The sequence below is a fragment of the Aethalodelphis obliquidens genome, unplaced genomic scaffold, assembly GCF_003676395.1.
Source record: "Aethalodelphis obliquidens isolate GAN/ISIS:26980383/991018 unplaced genomic scaffold, ASM367639v1 scaffold40, whole genome shotgun sequence".
Taxonomy (NCBI): domain Eukaryota; kingdom Metazoa; phylum Chordata; class Mammalia; order Artiodactyla; family Delphinidae; genus Aethalodelphis; species Aethalodelphis obliquidens.
The window spans coordinates 2,195,963-2,211,365 of NW_020837984.1; the positions used below are offsets into that span (position 1 = coordinate 2,195,963).

At 38.7% G+C, this 15,403-nt stretch overlaps 1 protein-coding gene and 1 long non-coding RNA gene across 12 annotated transcripts in view; one reads left to right on the top strand and one right to left on the bottom strand.

The window, feature by feature from the left end:
* The window catches only part of LOC113633532 (uncharacterized), a 193,435-nt gene extending 180,756 nt beyond the window's left edge, over positions 1 to 12,679 (top strand). Inside the window, exon 4 of the long non-coding RNA XR_003438224.1 lies at positions 12,545 to 12,679. This is a non-coding gene — a long non-coding RNA (uncharacterized LOC113633532). The remainder of the gene's footprint in view (positions 1 to 12,544) is intronic.
* The window catches only part of EFEMP1 (EGF-like fibulin extracellular matrix protein 1), a 68,258-nt gene that overhangs the window by 22,259 nt on the left and 30,596 nt on the right, over positions 1 to 15,403 (bottom strand). The window lies entirely within an intron of this gene.

Below are 15,403 nucleotides of genomic sequence, written 5' to 3' on the forward strand. Positions count from 1 at the left end.
TTCCTTCCTTCCTTCCTTCCTTCCTTCCTTCCTTCCTTCCTTCCTTCCTTCCTTCCTTCCCTCCCTCCCTCCCCCTCCCTCCTTCCTTCCTTCCTGCCTGCCTGCCTGCCTGCCTGCCTTCTTTCCCTCTCTCTCTTCCTTTCTTCCTTTCTCTAGTGACAGGACAATAAATTAGTTCCCAGCAAAGTACTCTTTCTACTTCATCTATGAAACTTTTTGAATAAAAGGGACTCATTGGGTGAAGATCTTACAGTTATTTTGGATATTAATCTTATTTTTCAGTATAATCCTGGAAGGTAGCAACTATTTCAACAAGTGCTGAGGCATTGCTATTTTATCGCTGCCTCATCCATTAATGGCTATTAATAATGATAACCTGAGTAATCAAGACATTAAATTATGTTGATTGAAATCTGATTAAGGAGAAGGTGTGTAATATTTTATATAATTTCACATACAAATTTGTTAAAATTCTAAAATTAACTGGCATAAAAATAGGCAAATATTTAACAGTATTTAAACATCTATTATTTGATTAGGAAATTAGATCTACAGGCCTCTGATTTAATCCTAGTAACAACCCTGTGGAATAATGGTTTCATTATCCACAATTTTTGGGTGAGGCAGGAGTTGCCACTGAAATGTAGGTTGATGAGTGACCTGCCCAAGGTCACACAGAGCAGAGATTCAAACTTAAGATTTCTATTTTGCTTCTGCAATTTAGGTTTCCAGAAAGGCTTATTTCTTAAGAGTTCGGGATAGCAGGAGTTTCATTGTAGTCATATATGTATATAAATTTCTTATATATATTATATAAATACGTAATTTTTCTCAAATTTAAAGAGAAGATTGTTGATCTTTAGGGCGTTGGTTCCTCCCTTGCATCTTTCTTCTACATTAGAATAACTTTCATAGCTCTCCAAATCTTTTGTTTCCCTCCTCAATCCTTAGCCAATTATCAACAATTTTTGTCAAAATTTTCTATTTCCCTTGCTGCTTCTTTCATAGTACTGGAATCAGATTTATCTGGGCAAAATGCCCAGTTCTAGTTAGCTTTTCACCCTTCTGAAATTATCAGCTAGAATTCACCCAAGCTAAGCAGTTCTAGAGGAGAAAGTAAATACTGATATTAAGTAACAAAAGAGGACTGACTTCGTTGATGGCCAGCAGTAGATTTATAGTTCTAAATTCTTATCTGTTCTGGCCAAACAGATTGTTAATAGTTTGGTGTGCTTTAAATGATAAACAAAAATATCACCCAAATCAACAAATATCAGCCTCCCTGATAGTTAATTTCTTTGTTTTAGAGAGTGGTGAATCAAGTGTTCTGGAAGTCCTTGACATTGCACTGTGTTCTAACAGAACCTTGAAATACGCTGTTCCCGTATGGAAAAATCGTGCTACATGTACTTGCAGTTGCTTCACCAGCAGTGATGATGGATTTGCACTGCACATCGACCCTCTCTCACCTAGTCTCCTCTGTGGCTAGTGGTGTTCGTTTGCAAGATGATTGGATGAGGTTAGACATACAGTTCATGTCTAACCTCGTGAATTCATATTAAATGTTCATGAATGTGGGGGAGAAAACCAACTGGTGAACATGAACGATCAACTCGTGACTCCTCTGTACTACACACAAACCAAATGGACCAATCATAGGCTAAAACAGAGAAAAGCAAGGACACAAAGACCTTAATCCTCATTCTTCCCCTCTTTTTGCACACTGGCAAAGTGAAGCTTATTGCTTTCAGATTCTTAAGGGAAAGACATTTTCTACTGATAAATGATTGTTAATTGTCAGGAGTGTTCTCTGGCATCTCTGAGAATATGTCATACCCAGGTAAACTCCCTTCTTTCTTCTTAAACTTAATTATCCATTAAAAAATGCTTGGGAAAGGATGACCCTGGTATTTGGAATGATATTACAATCAATCATCAATCTACAACCTTGTGGAGGTAAAACTGTGTTTTGAAATAAGCAGCACCATTAGTCTTTGCTCTAGGATGGCTGAGTACCAGGAATTAAAGACTGTATGCAAGTTCAAGCCCATCCCATACAAGCTGGCCATCTACTTCAAACTGGATGGCCTTCAGAGGAATTATGATCCCATCTTATTAGGGGATGCCTCTGCGTTGATATTTCAATTGTGTTTTCCTGGTGCTCCACTGCTTCACCATGCCCCTCCCACCTCCCTCCTATCCCCAGCTCCAGATCAAACCCCTGGAGACTGATGAACTGGATGGAGACTGAGAACATTCAACTGAGTCCTCCATGCCCTCCGTGAGCACTGTGGCTTGATTCCTGGTCCCCCTCCTTGAGGTCTTACAGTCAGATCAGTCAGTCTCTCTAGCCCAAAGCACACACATTCCTGGCTTACTCCATCAGGCCAATCATCACTTGAGGTCACATAAGCCCCTGGCCGTGGCAATGCCAATTATAACAAGCATGGCCTGGTGACCTCCTAATTGTATGAGACCAATTAACATTATACTTGTTGTTCATTCAACAATAAACAGCTTTTGTGACCATTAAATTGAGGCATACTACTAAATTTGCTGAGTATAACTTGGCAATACTTCTCCAAATCATTAACTGCCTAAGACTTTGAAAATAAAGTGTATCTTTGTGCCTCTTGCCTTCAGAGAATGTTACATTCTTGTGTGTATTTTCCTGCCCATTTCATTACATCGTACTTATGAGGTTTCTGCACAATGTTTCCCCATATGCCTCAGGGCCCTTATATTTTTCTGAATTCCAAATGGATAGTAGTATGAAGGGAGTGAGGGGTGTGACTCATCAAATTTGTACTAAATTCCTTTTTCTTGTCTCTTTCTGATTCAAAATTCCAGCAAAATGAAAAGCAATGAAAGGATAAATATGTGGGTAAATCTTAATGAACACCAATTATATAAAACAAAAATAGTAAGGTGTTTTGTGATTTATAAAAAATTAGAATTAAAATACATGGGAATAAAGCACATGGGTTGGCAGGAAGGTAAATGGAGTTTAAGTTTTTTAAGGTCCTTCTATAGTCTGGGAAGAGGTAAAACTACCAATTTATTTTGAACTTTGATAAGTCAAGGGTACATGTTAAAGTATTCCCTAGGGAAACACTAAAAGAACAGCAAAGAGTATAAAACTGCAAATCTAATACAGGGGAGAATGGAATAATACAAAACAGTACATCATTTTAGACAGAAAGCAAGAAAGGAAAGAAAAAGAAACTAAAATGTGCAGAATGAAAAAAAAAGGCAGAGAGTAAAGTGGTAGTTTAAACCTAAACATATCAATAGTTACCTTAAAGGTAAGTGAATTAAATGCTCTTATAAAAACTGAAAATTCTCAGGTTGATTACGAAATCAAAACCCAAATACGTTGCTTCAAGAGAAATGATTTAAATATAAGGACACAGGTAGATTAAAGAAAAAAGATGGAAAATATGCTATGCAAACACTAACCAAAAGAAAGTTGGCTTTGCAATATCAAAGTTGACTTTAAGGGAAAAAAGATTACAGAATAAAATGTAGTACTGTGTAATGATAAAAGTTTAGTTCACCAGGAAAATGTAGAAATTCTAAATTTAACTTCATTTAATCACATAGCCTCAATATAGATAGAGCAAAAATGGATAAAACTAAAGGGAAAAATGAATAAACACAGTAAGAGATTTTAACATATCTCTCCCAGTAACTAAAAGAACAAACCTACATTTTCAGAAATGAATAGAAAATATGAATAACATGATTAAAAACTTTGAACTTACATACACAGAACACTGTACAGAACACATAACCTTTTCAAGTATTGAGGAAATATTAAAATAAAATGACTATATTCTGGTCTTAAGACAAGTCTAAATAAACTTCAAAAATTGCAATATACAGATTTTGTTCTCTAACTACAATGCAAATAAGATAGAAACAGCAACAACAATGACAAAACTAAAAAATCCCTCTCTTTTGGAAAAGAAGAAATACACTTCAAAAGAACTCATGATTTAAAGAAGATAACAAAATTGAAATTTAGGACTATTTCAAACTGAATTAAAATGAAAAATGTTACGTATCAAAACCTGTGGGGAAAAAGGCCAACCCTTAAGAAGGCCTATAGTCCCTCCTCTCCTTACATCATCCTATCTTTCCCCCCACCCCCCTGACTGTACTCAACTTACAAGATGAGATTTGTATCTGAGCTAGTCTGTTGTGAGAGTGGACTTGAGGATTTTGAAAGACTGTTTAGAGAAGGAGGAAAAGATCTTGACCATGTCTTTCCAAAGAGCAGAACTAGAATAAGCAGGTAAAAAGAAAGGCAGATTTTAGTTCAGTGAAAGAAAAAAATGTTGTGGTCATTGGACATTTTAATATATTAGGAGATAATGAGGTTCCTATCACTGGAAATATGCAAACGGTGCAATGTGAATCCCAGTAGTGTGTGTGGGGGGAGATTTGACCAGTTACCTGTGTTTAAAGATGGTGCTAAAGCATGGCATGCAAATATGGCAGAATGTTAACAGTTTCTGAATCTGTGTCATACCTTCAACTTCAAGTTTGAAAACTTGATTAAAAAACATTGAAAAATAGATGCTGCATCCACCCCAATATAGAAAGTTGTGAAGATTCAACAAGATTGAATATCTATACTTTCTCTCTTTGACATATGGTGTACATACATATATCTTTGTATATATACAATATGTATTGTGATGCTTACTTTTATACTTTTATAACTTTTCCTCTAACATATGAAAAACTCACTCTATGATAAAGCATAGCAAGGAAAGATCTCATCCTAAGTGGTTATTTATTCTCTCTCTCTTCCTTGAGCAAGGAGGTAGTTAAGAAATCCTAGACTTATTATTCTTTGTAAGTATTAAGAATTTTTCAGGAAGGGGGACTCTGCAGGCTTCATCATATTAAGACATAAGATTATTTGGTGTTCAAAATGTTAAATGCAAGCAACTATCAGCTTGTGCCCAAGTGTTTCATATGCCATTAAACCAAGTGAGATTTGACTTTTTGGTTTTGTTCCAAATTGATACTATAGTTACTATTTCCCTCAAATTATTCATGAATTATCATGCATACTTGAATTTAATTTGCTGATAAATTGTGTTTGATGTACATAGGCTGTGGGATATCTCCCAGCCCCTGTGTTAAAACACTTGCAGTGATGTGAAGAAATAGCATTCAAATAACTCCTGAGTATTAGTTTGAGGAGTACCTAAAGGCAATAGGGGACAAAAGAAAATACTGTTTCCTAAAACTATGACCTGGTGAGTTTTGATGCTAAAGAATTCTCAAGCTAGCATATAAAATAGTCTTTGGACTTTTAAATGAGTTTGGGGCATTTTACCTTACAGTTCTTAGAAGCAAAAATACATTTGGACTGTATATTCTCTGAAATGTCTTTCAGTTTAAAAAGTCTGAAATTAAACTCACTTTGCTGAAATCCTGAACACTGTTGTGAAAAGGATTCATTTTCCAGCTCTTATCTCTTCTGCCCTCTCTAACACAAAATGTTGGAACCTGGGAAACCTGAAAAACATGCTCTTGCTTCTTGGGGGCCATGACTGTTTCTTCTTCCCTTCTTTTTCATTTTTTCAGCAGTAACTTCTCCCTCCTCATAATCTGTAGAATCAAAGGAGGGTTTAAAATGGACTCATCTTTCTGGACAGGATTGAATGGCTCTGTTAGCAGAGTGGGATGAATAGAAAGTTTTCTTCAATGTTTTGGTGCAGTACTGTGTGCCTGTAAAGTTACATACTTGCCCGGAATTTACACTAGCTTAATGCTTGTTTGGCAGCATAAACTCTGAAAAAAATCTTGTGGGGAAACATGCCCCATACATGATTTCTGTCTGTAGAGTACAAAGGGAGATGGACGTGTGCCAGTTATGTAGTTGATGTGTTAAAGGTAGATGCCAAACTAAGGCAGTCTTTGAGAGAGTTTCTTGGCATGAATAAACATATTAAAAAAAAGTCTATGTTCTTAGATCTGTTATATATACTTAAAATGATTACTGCATGGAGCACATCCGTAGAGTCCATCATATTCCAAGTTTTCATTTTAGAAGAAAGTGGAAAAATTGAGCAATTCATATTGTTAATTTTAAAATTAGCCTAGAATTATTTCTCCCTAGAAATGTAATAATTTGTTTGTGGAAACCTTTAAATGAAAACCTTTGGCTTCAGGCACATATGTGGTCAATATGGATGACTGTGAAGCTGCCAGGTAGATGTAAGGAGGTCCTGTCAGTGACCTTCAACTACAGGTCTCTTTCCATGGCTTTCAGAATTAGAACAACCATACTATTTTCTCACTGCATAGTATTTTTAAGTTCTAAATTATTTTATTTGAGGTTGTTTTCTTCTTTAGTTGCTTGTGCTAGCCTTTTTTCTAGCCTTATTATACCAAGAGTTTATTATACCAAGAATTAGAGTTTACAGGAAGACTTGACCTTTTTAGAAAGTCTGAGAACCACAGAATAAATTTTTTTCTTATACAACTCCCTGACAGAAAGATATGAAATATGATTGAGACAGAAGAGTGGGTAAGATCATGAGTTTTAGAGTCAAATAAGTCTCAGTTCAAACCCAAGCAACACCGTGTTTTTGGTATGTGTCGGGAGAAAGTCACTTAACCTTTCCAAGTCTCACTGCCATGTCTGTCAAGTGGGGATAATATGCATTTCTTAATATTCTTGTGAGGACTAACTGAAGTAATACACACCCCAAATGGTACCTGGTTGACACTAGGGCTCAATAAATTGTATTTAACAAAACTGTGAATTTGCTATATGTAAGGGTGGTACTTCTGTTATAGACAAGTGGAAGGAAGCAAGAAAACTGCAGAAAGGCAGGGCTTTTTAATATAGTTTTCGATGTCCTTGCATGTAATTACACATCCTATCTTGGTTTCTTTGCTCAGTGTCGTATTTTGAGTGTGACAGTGAAATCCAATCATGAGGAACAACCATAGCATCAAATGACTTCCCTTGCTTTTGCGTATTCCAGATGAATGGATGCAAGAACAGGCAAAATCAGCCTTTCTTTCTTAAAGTTATTTCTCATTAGGGAAATTGCAAACATTCACACAAATGTGATCTGGCAAAACAAAAAGAATCTAGAATCTTTTGCATTTTATAATATTTTGTGATATGAAAGGACAGTTGGTGGCAATAGGACCCAGACACAGAAATGGAATGTTAATGCTTATGAAGACTACTTAGCAAACATAGCTTTAACTAGAGCTCTAATTAGAACTTAAGTGTAACTCTGAGAACTTTTGTGTGAACAAGTTCTAGCTATGAAAAAGCTGTGAAAGTGTAAAATTCAGAAGCAATTTTTATTTATTATATTGACTATGTCAAGGATATTATGGTCATCATCTTTCAAGACAGTGATGAAATTATAAATCAGAACTAGAGAACAGATGGGGAATATTTTCAAACGTAGTGGGAAAAACTGCATGTAAATGAGTCAAATGAGCAGGTCTGAGGAGTCTCCGCTAAACATAATAGTGATCTATATCATTTGTAGTTGGTGAAGCACCCATTCAATCATATCACACAGGAGGATTTGATCTGGAGCCAATTCTTGTTTGTTAAAAGCTATGCTAGTAGGGGCTTCCCTGGTGCGCAGTGGTTGAGAGTCCGCCTGCTGATGCAGGGGACACAGGTTCATGCCCCGGTCCGGGAAGATCCCACATGCCTGTGAGCCATGGCCGCTGAGCCTGCGCGGCCGGAGCCTGTGCTTCGCAACGGGAGAGGACACAACGGTGAGAGGCCCCGCGTACCGCAAAAAAAAAAAAAGAAAAAAAGCTATGCTAGTAATATAGTAAAAACTCATGGCATATTAGAAAAATTTTCTTTGGAAAATTAATTTTGGTTTCTTTGGAAACCAAATGACCTCCAAATGCTTTTATTATGGCCTTACAAAAATTATATATGTATATATGATAGATTCTTATTCCCATATTAAAGGTAAAACAGAGAAAATTAATAGGAAAAATTAAAGAATTTAAAGCTTGAGGAAAAACACTATGCTTATGGTGGCAGTGTGACAAATTAGCAGGTGACAAGGCTGACTTCCTTCTCTGTTGTCTTATTATCCCACCTTTTTCCATCCTGCATTTCTGATTCCTTCTTCCTATTTCAGTATTTGCTTTTGCATTTGCCCTTTCTCAAGTTCACCTCAATTGGGCAGACCATTCTTTTACCTTGAGAATTCTGACTGCTGCCACATCCAAGGTAGGGTGAGGACCATCTCCTACTGGTGTGCAGGCCTTGGGCACTGCTGCTTCAGCAATGGTTTGTGAGTGCTGTTTCCCTAGCCCAGTGCTATGACTCTCCAGTGCACCCCTCAGGAGCTCAGCAGGCTGTCCCCACCGTCTTCATCTCCTCAGGGAGGTGGGCTGCTATACAGGCCCCCAGAACCCCAACACCAGCCACCTAATCCTGTGACTACTCACATAGATGTCAGTAAAAGGCAGAAGGTCCTGTATCATTGGATGAACCTCACTGCAATATAACAGGTAGTTTCATCTAAACACTAGTCCTTTCATCAGTGCCATCTTGTATGGCCCTCCATATCAGCCAGGCAATATACTGCCATGTGCAAACATATGTTGCCACTTGTCTGCCTTTGACCGTAATCCCCTCTCCAGCCCTTCTACCTTAACAGGATAGATTCCCCTTCTAGGTCCAGCTCACGTCCACCTTCTTTAAGTTTCTTTTCCCGGGTTCCTTTGGCCAATGTAAGATAACTGCAGAAAGCAGCTTGTCCAACTGACCTCTGGGACTGCTCTATCTACAGATTATCCTTGCTAAGGAAGAGGAAGAGCAGCATACTTGCTATCTGTGGAAAATCCACTGCCTTGGAGAGATCTTGGACAGCTATCCCCCCACCCCTCTTCTCCTTAACTAGACTCACCTTAAGGATGAAGGGGTGCCTCTGGCACTCTGTGTGGCTTAGGGTCCTAAACAAGTTTTTCTCCGATCACTGAATTCTGGCGTTCTCCACTAGGAAACCAGCAGCTGAATATCCCTAGGCACACATCAGTGGCCTATATAATTTTATAGCCTCAATTTGTTAAAGGTACCAGTTGAGCTCTCCATTAGATTTGATGTGTAAATTCTAGCACTATTATATTATAAAGTGGCAAAACACTTAAGATAAATAACACTCAATGCTTCCATAGTATTTCTACAATTATATTTCTACAATTATATTCTACAATTATATTATATAATATAATAATATATATTATATTTCTACAATACAATAGGGGATGCTATGCCAAATAAGGGAAATGTGTAGAACCTCTCGTAGCTTCTGCAAAGGCTGAGTTACAATTTTATTTTCAAACTAGTTTTCCAGTAAGTTTTAGTACAAATTTTAAGATGGAACAAATCTCAAGTAGTAAAAATGCTTTAAGAGTATACAGTTATATTCTGTGTGGATAAAATCGTAATGGCCTGGAACAATGACTACATGCCGAGTGGAATTTTAAGGCTGGTTTTGACTTTATAGAAGCTTTTCCTTGAGCTAAGGTATTTTCCCCACTGTGTTATGTTTGATAAAGATTTAAACTTACAAACAGAACTGTACTATTTTTATAATGAAATTCATACTTAATTTGCCTTTGTAGCACTGGTATAAATGAAGAATAAAACCAGTCCTAATTATCTACAATAAAATTATCTTATTGGGTTAACAAATTTAGAACTCAGAAATAAGTTTTAAAAGCGAATGATGTGTTTACCTCTTCTGTAAGCAAAGCTGATTATGCCACTTCCCACTATCTTCAGGATGATATCCAAACTTTTTAACATGACATGCAAGGCCCTTCATTATTTGACTTTAACCTGTCATCTTGTATTGCTCACTGAATTGTACAGAACACTTGTTTCTTCTGTATTCTACTTAACGACCTTAGCAAATACTGTTCCCTCTGCCTAGAACACTCTTTCTCTTTCCCTCCTTTCCTTCCCCCAGTTCATTAAGGGCTAATTCCCACAACTTCCCAAGACTGACGCCTGGTAGTACCTTCTCTGGGAAGTTTCTGAAACGGGACTCAAAATTTCACATTGCTGTTACTGTCTACTTGCTCAGACTGTGAGCGCTTTGTGGGCAGGCACCATAAGCTTTCATCTTTGTATTCTCAACACCTACTGTGCTTTGCACACAGTAGTTACTCTACTCAGACTTGTTGAATAATCTCACACTTTGAAATTATGTTTAGGGATCCAGCTACAGGATACCTCTGTGGTCTTGTGCTATCTCCCGAACTGTAAGTAACAGAGCAATTGTTAAAATATTTCCCCCCCATCTTATTATTCCCAAATCCAACATAAAATTAAAAAGCAAACCTAGACAACTAACACATCATCTCCAGCAGACCCCACTCTTGAGAAGAAAAGTATAGACCTGACTATTGTTTATGAAGTGTTCCAGAATGGACACTTAAATAGATCAATAAATGAACAAACCAGGTGTTTTGCCTTTGCAAAATTCTTGCTCTGGGTAGGTCTTCAAAAAAACAAAAGCAAAGACGAAACAAAACAATGTCCCCACCCGCCCCAAACCAAAGAGTATCAGGACTTAGTGAAGTGATCTCTAAGTCTAGTTAAAATTCCTTTGGATTATTCCATAGGCTAAACTATATATTCTTATATTCTTAAGTTCTTGCTTTATTAGCTTAGCAGTCTAGCCTCACCCCCACTCCAAAACTGCTGTTCCTCTTTTTGTATTCCATTCAAATTCTTATTTTTAAACAAAGATAATTTTTAACTGGAAAATGCATTTCCCCTAGACATATCAGGAGAACTTGTTGCTCTCCTCTATTTATAAACAGATTACTCCCTTAGTTCATGCTTATTTGCAAAATGGATGGTAGGAGACTCACAGGGGAGAGTGGGCCTATGGATAATTGCCTCTTGCCATAATTTTCTGTAATTGCAAAACCTTATTTTAACTAAGGCATGAGTCTGCTTAGGTTGTATTCATTGCATATTGCAGTGTCACAGACTTAAACATGTTAAGATCGGAGAAACTCTTAAAGGTCTATGTTTAGACACAGTTTGTGGTTAGAGACTTGCTCCAAATTCCTTCGGCCATACATTATGACTAACGAACGTTCTACTGTTTAATGGATGTGGGCACGAAGTAGAAAGGATGATTGTCCAGAAGATCATTTAAGGGCTTACTTAGCTCCTAACTGGTTATTTCACTGGGTGCAGAAGATGAAGTTACACCAAAATGTTATTAATTTACAAGTTTGATGTTTACCTTTGTAATACCTATGAATAAATGTATTGCTAAACAATATCATAAACTGTTGACCCTACTTGGAGTGGAACTTGTTTAGAATCATCATTTGACTCAGGAGAAGCACTTACATACAAAAATAATGAATGTGTCTGTTAGAAATAGTTTTAAACAAATTATTAAATTATTATTATGATTCTGAAAATAGTCCTTATGGATTCAACTACCTTTTTATACCTCTTATTAGCATCGTTACTATATGTACTAACTTGAAAGTTAGTACCATTCTTTCTTGAGAAACTTACTCAATTTTCAGTCAGTCAGACTGACATATGCCCTCTCTGTCCCAGTCCCCCACCCAAGTCCTATTAGGGTGATTTAATACATTTAACAATATGTGTATGCTTATTTTTCCTCCTTATCCTACAACTATCTGGAGGTAGCATTTTTATTAGGTCACTCCTTGCTCAAAATCTTTCACTAATTTTGACAGTACTAAATCTAAATGGCTTAACAAGAATTCAGGGTTCTACATAAATTTCCTCCAATGACCTTCCTATCCTGTTTCCTGCTTCCCCTATAGTAGTCCCTCTTTCCCTCACCCCAAACCCATTACTCTGTATACCGGGTGTCCACCCAGCAAAGCCTGCCTTTCTCTTCTCAGGTTTATTAACATCCAGTTCATCCTTCATGACCCATATCACATCTGCTCCCTCCACAAAGCCCTAACTGGCCCTTGGTTGCAGCAACCAATCCCTCCTTTGGACCCCTCCAGTGCTTCTTGGTAACCATAACTACCATTGACTACATGGGGACTGAGGCCCTCAAGGAGGGTTTTGTTGACTTGAATTGTTGAGCTGAATTATTTGTGTTGGTTACTTTTCTTTTCTTTTTTAAATTGACGTATAATTGACATACAACATCATATTAGTTTCAGGCGTACAACCTAACAATTTGATATTTGTGGATATTGTGAAGTGATCACCACAATACATCTAGTTAATGTCCATCACCATACATTGTTACAGAATTTTTTTTCTTGTGATGAGAACTTTTAAGGTCTACTCTCTTAGCAACTTTCAAATATACACTACAGTGTTATTAACTATAGTTGCCATGCTGTGTGTTATATCCCCATGACTTATTTATTTTATAACTGAGAGTTTGTACCTTTGATTCCCTTCACTCATTTTGCCCACCCCCCTCCCCCCACCTCTGGCAACCACCAATCTGTGTATCTAATTTTTAAAAATCTGACCTTATCTAACCCCTTTCAGATAGACTGAAAAGTCCTTGCAAGAAAGGTGGTGTGGGGAGACCTTCAAGATGGCAGAGGAGTAAGATGTGGAGATCACCTTCCTCCCCACAAATACATCAGAAATACATCTACACGTGGAACAACTCCTACAGAACACCGACTGAACGCTGGCAGAAGAACTCAGACTTCCCAAAAGGCAAGGAACTCCCCACGTACCTAGGCAGGGCAAAAGAAAAAAGAAAAAACAGAGACAAAAGAATAGGGACGGGACCTGCACCAGTGGGAGGGAGCTGTGAAGGAGGGAAAGTTTCCATACACCAGGAAGCCCCTTCTCGGGCAGACACGGGGGTGACGGAGCGGGGGAGCTTCGGAGCCATGGAGGAGAGCGCAGCCACAGGGGTGCGGAGGGCAAAGCGTAGAGATTCCCACACAGAGGACTGGTGCGGACCAGCACTCACCAGCCCGAGAGGCTTGTCCGCTCACCCGGGGGCGGGCGGGGGCTGAGAACTGAGGCTCGGGGCTTTGGAGGTCAGATCCCAGGGAGAGGAGTGGGGTTGGCGGTGGGAAGAAGCCTGAAGGGGCTAGTGTGCCGCAGCTAGCCGGGAGGTAGTCCGGGAAAAGGTCTAGGCCTGCCTAAGAGGCAAGAGACCATTGTTTCGGGGTGCACGAGGAGAAGGGATTCGGAGCACCACCTAAACGAGCTCCAGAGACAGGTGCGAGCCACGGCTATCAGCGCGGACCCCAGAGACGGGCATGAAATGCTAAGGCTGCTGCTGCCACCACCAAGAAGCCTGTATGCAAGCACAGGTCACTATCCACACTTCCCCTCCCGGGAGCCTGTGCAGCCCGCCACTGACAGGGTCCCGTGATCCAGGGCCAACTTCCCCGGGAGAACACATGGCGCGCCTCAGGCTATTGCAACGTCACACCGGCCTCTGCCGCTGCAGGCTCGCCCGGCATCCGTACCCCTTCCTCCACCCGGCCTGAGTGAGCCAGAGCCCCCGAATCAGCTGCTCCTTTAATCCTGTCCTGTCTGAGCGAAGAACAGACACCCTCAGGCGACCTACACGCAGAAGCAGGGCCAAATCCAAAGCTAAAACCCAGGAGCTGAGGGAACAAAGAAGAGAAAGGAAATTTTTCCCAGCAGCCTCAGGAGCAGCGGATTAAATCTCCACAATCAACGTGATGTGCCCTTCAACTGTGGAATACCTGAATAGACAATGAATCATCCCAAAATTGGGGTGGTGGACTTGGGAGAAACTGTAGACTTGGGGTTTGCTTGCTGCATCTAAAATTTGTTTCTGGTTTTATGTTTATCTTAGTTTAGTATTTAGAGTTTATTATGATTGGTAGATTTGTTTATTGATTTGGTTGCTCTCTTCCTTTTTTTTTATATATAGACATATATATATATATTTCCTTTTTCTCTTTATGTGAGTGTGTATGTGTATGCTTCTTTGTGTAACTTTGTCTGTATAGCTTTGCTTTAACCATTTGTCTTAGGGTTCTGTCTGTCCGTTTTTTTGGACTTTTTTTTTTTTTTAGTATAATTTTTACTGATTGTTATCATTGGTGGATTTGTTTTTTGGTATGGTTGCTCATCTTTCTTTTTTTAACATTTTTAAATTTTTTAAATTTTTAATAAGTTTAAATTTTTTTTATTTTAATAACTTTATTTTATATTTTCTTTCTTTCTTTCTTTCTTTCTTTTTTTCTCCCTTTTCTTCTGAGCGATGTGGTTGACAGGGTCTTGGGGCTCCAGCCAGGTGTCAGGCCTGTGCCTCTGAGGTGGGAGAGCTGAGTTCAGGACCTTGGTCCACGACGGACCTCCTGGCTCCACATAATATCAAACGCAAAAGCTCTCCCAGAGACCTCCATCACAACGTTAAGACCCAGCTCCACTCAATGACCAGCAAAGCTACAGTACTGGACACCCTATGCCAAACAACTGGCAAGACAGGAACACAACACCACCCATTAGCAGAGAGACGGCCTAAAATCATAATAAGATCACAGACACCCCAAAACACACCACTGGATACAGTCCTGCCCACCAGAAAGACAAGACCCAGCCTTATCCAACAGAACACAGGCCCCATGCCCCTCCACCAGGAAGCCTACACAATCCACTGAACCAAACGTAGCCACTCGGGGCAGACACCAAAAACAACGGGAACTGCGAACTTGCAGCCTGCAAAAAAGGAGACCCCAAACACAGTAAGTTAAGCAAAATGAAAAGACAGTGAAACACACAGCAGATGAAGGAGCAAGTAAAAACCCACCAGACCAAGCAAATGAAGAGGAAATAGGCAGTCTACCTAAAAAAGAATTCAGAGTAATGATAGTAAAGATGATCCAAAATCTTGGAAATAGAATGAAGAAAATACAAGAAACATTTAACAAGGACCAAGAAGAACTAAAGAGCAAACAAACAATGATGAACAACACAATAAATGAAATTTAAAATTCTCTAGATGGAATCAATAGCAGAATAACTGAGGAAGAAGAACGGATAAGTGATCTGGAAGGTAAAACAGTGGAAGTAACTATGGCAGAGTAGAATAAAGAAAAAAGAATGAAAAGAATTGAGGACAGTCTTAGAGACCTCTGGGACAACATTAAATGCACCAACATTTGAATTATAGGGGTCCCAGAAGAAGAAGAGAAAAAGAAAGGGACTGAGCAAATATTTGAAGAGATTATAGTTGAAAACTACCCTAATATGGGAAAGGAAATAGTCAGTGAAATCCCAGAAGTGCAGAAAGTCTCATTCAGGATAAATCCAAGGAGAAACACACCAAGACACATAATAATGAAACTGTCAAAAATTAAATACAAAGAAAAAAATTAAAAGCACCAAGGGAAAAAGAACAAATAA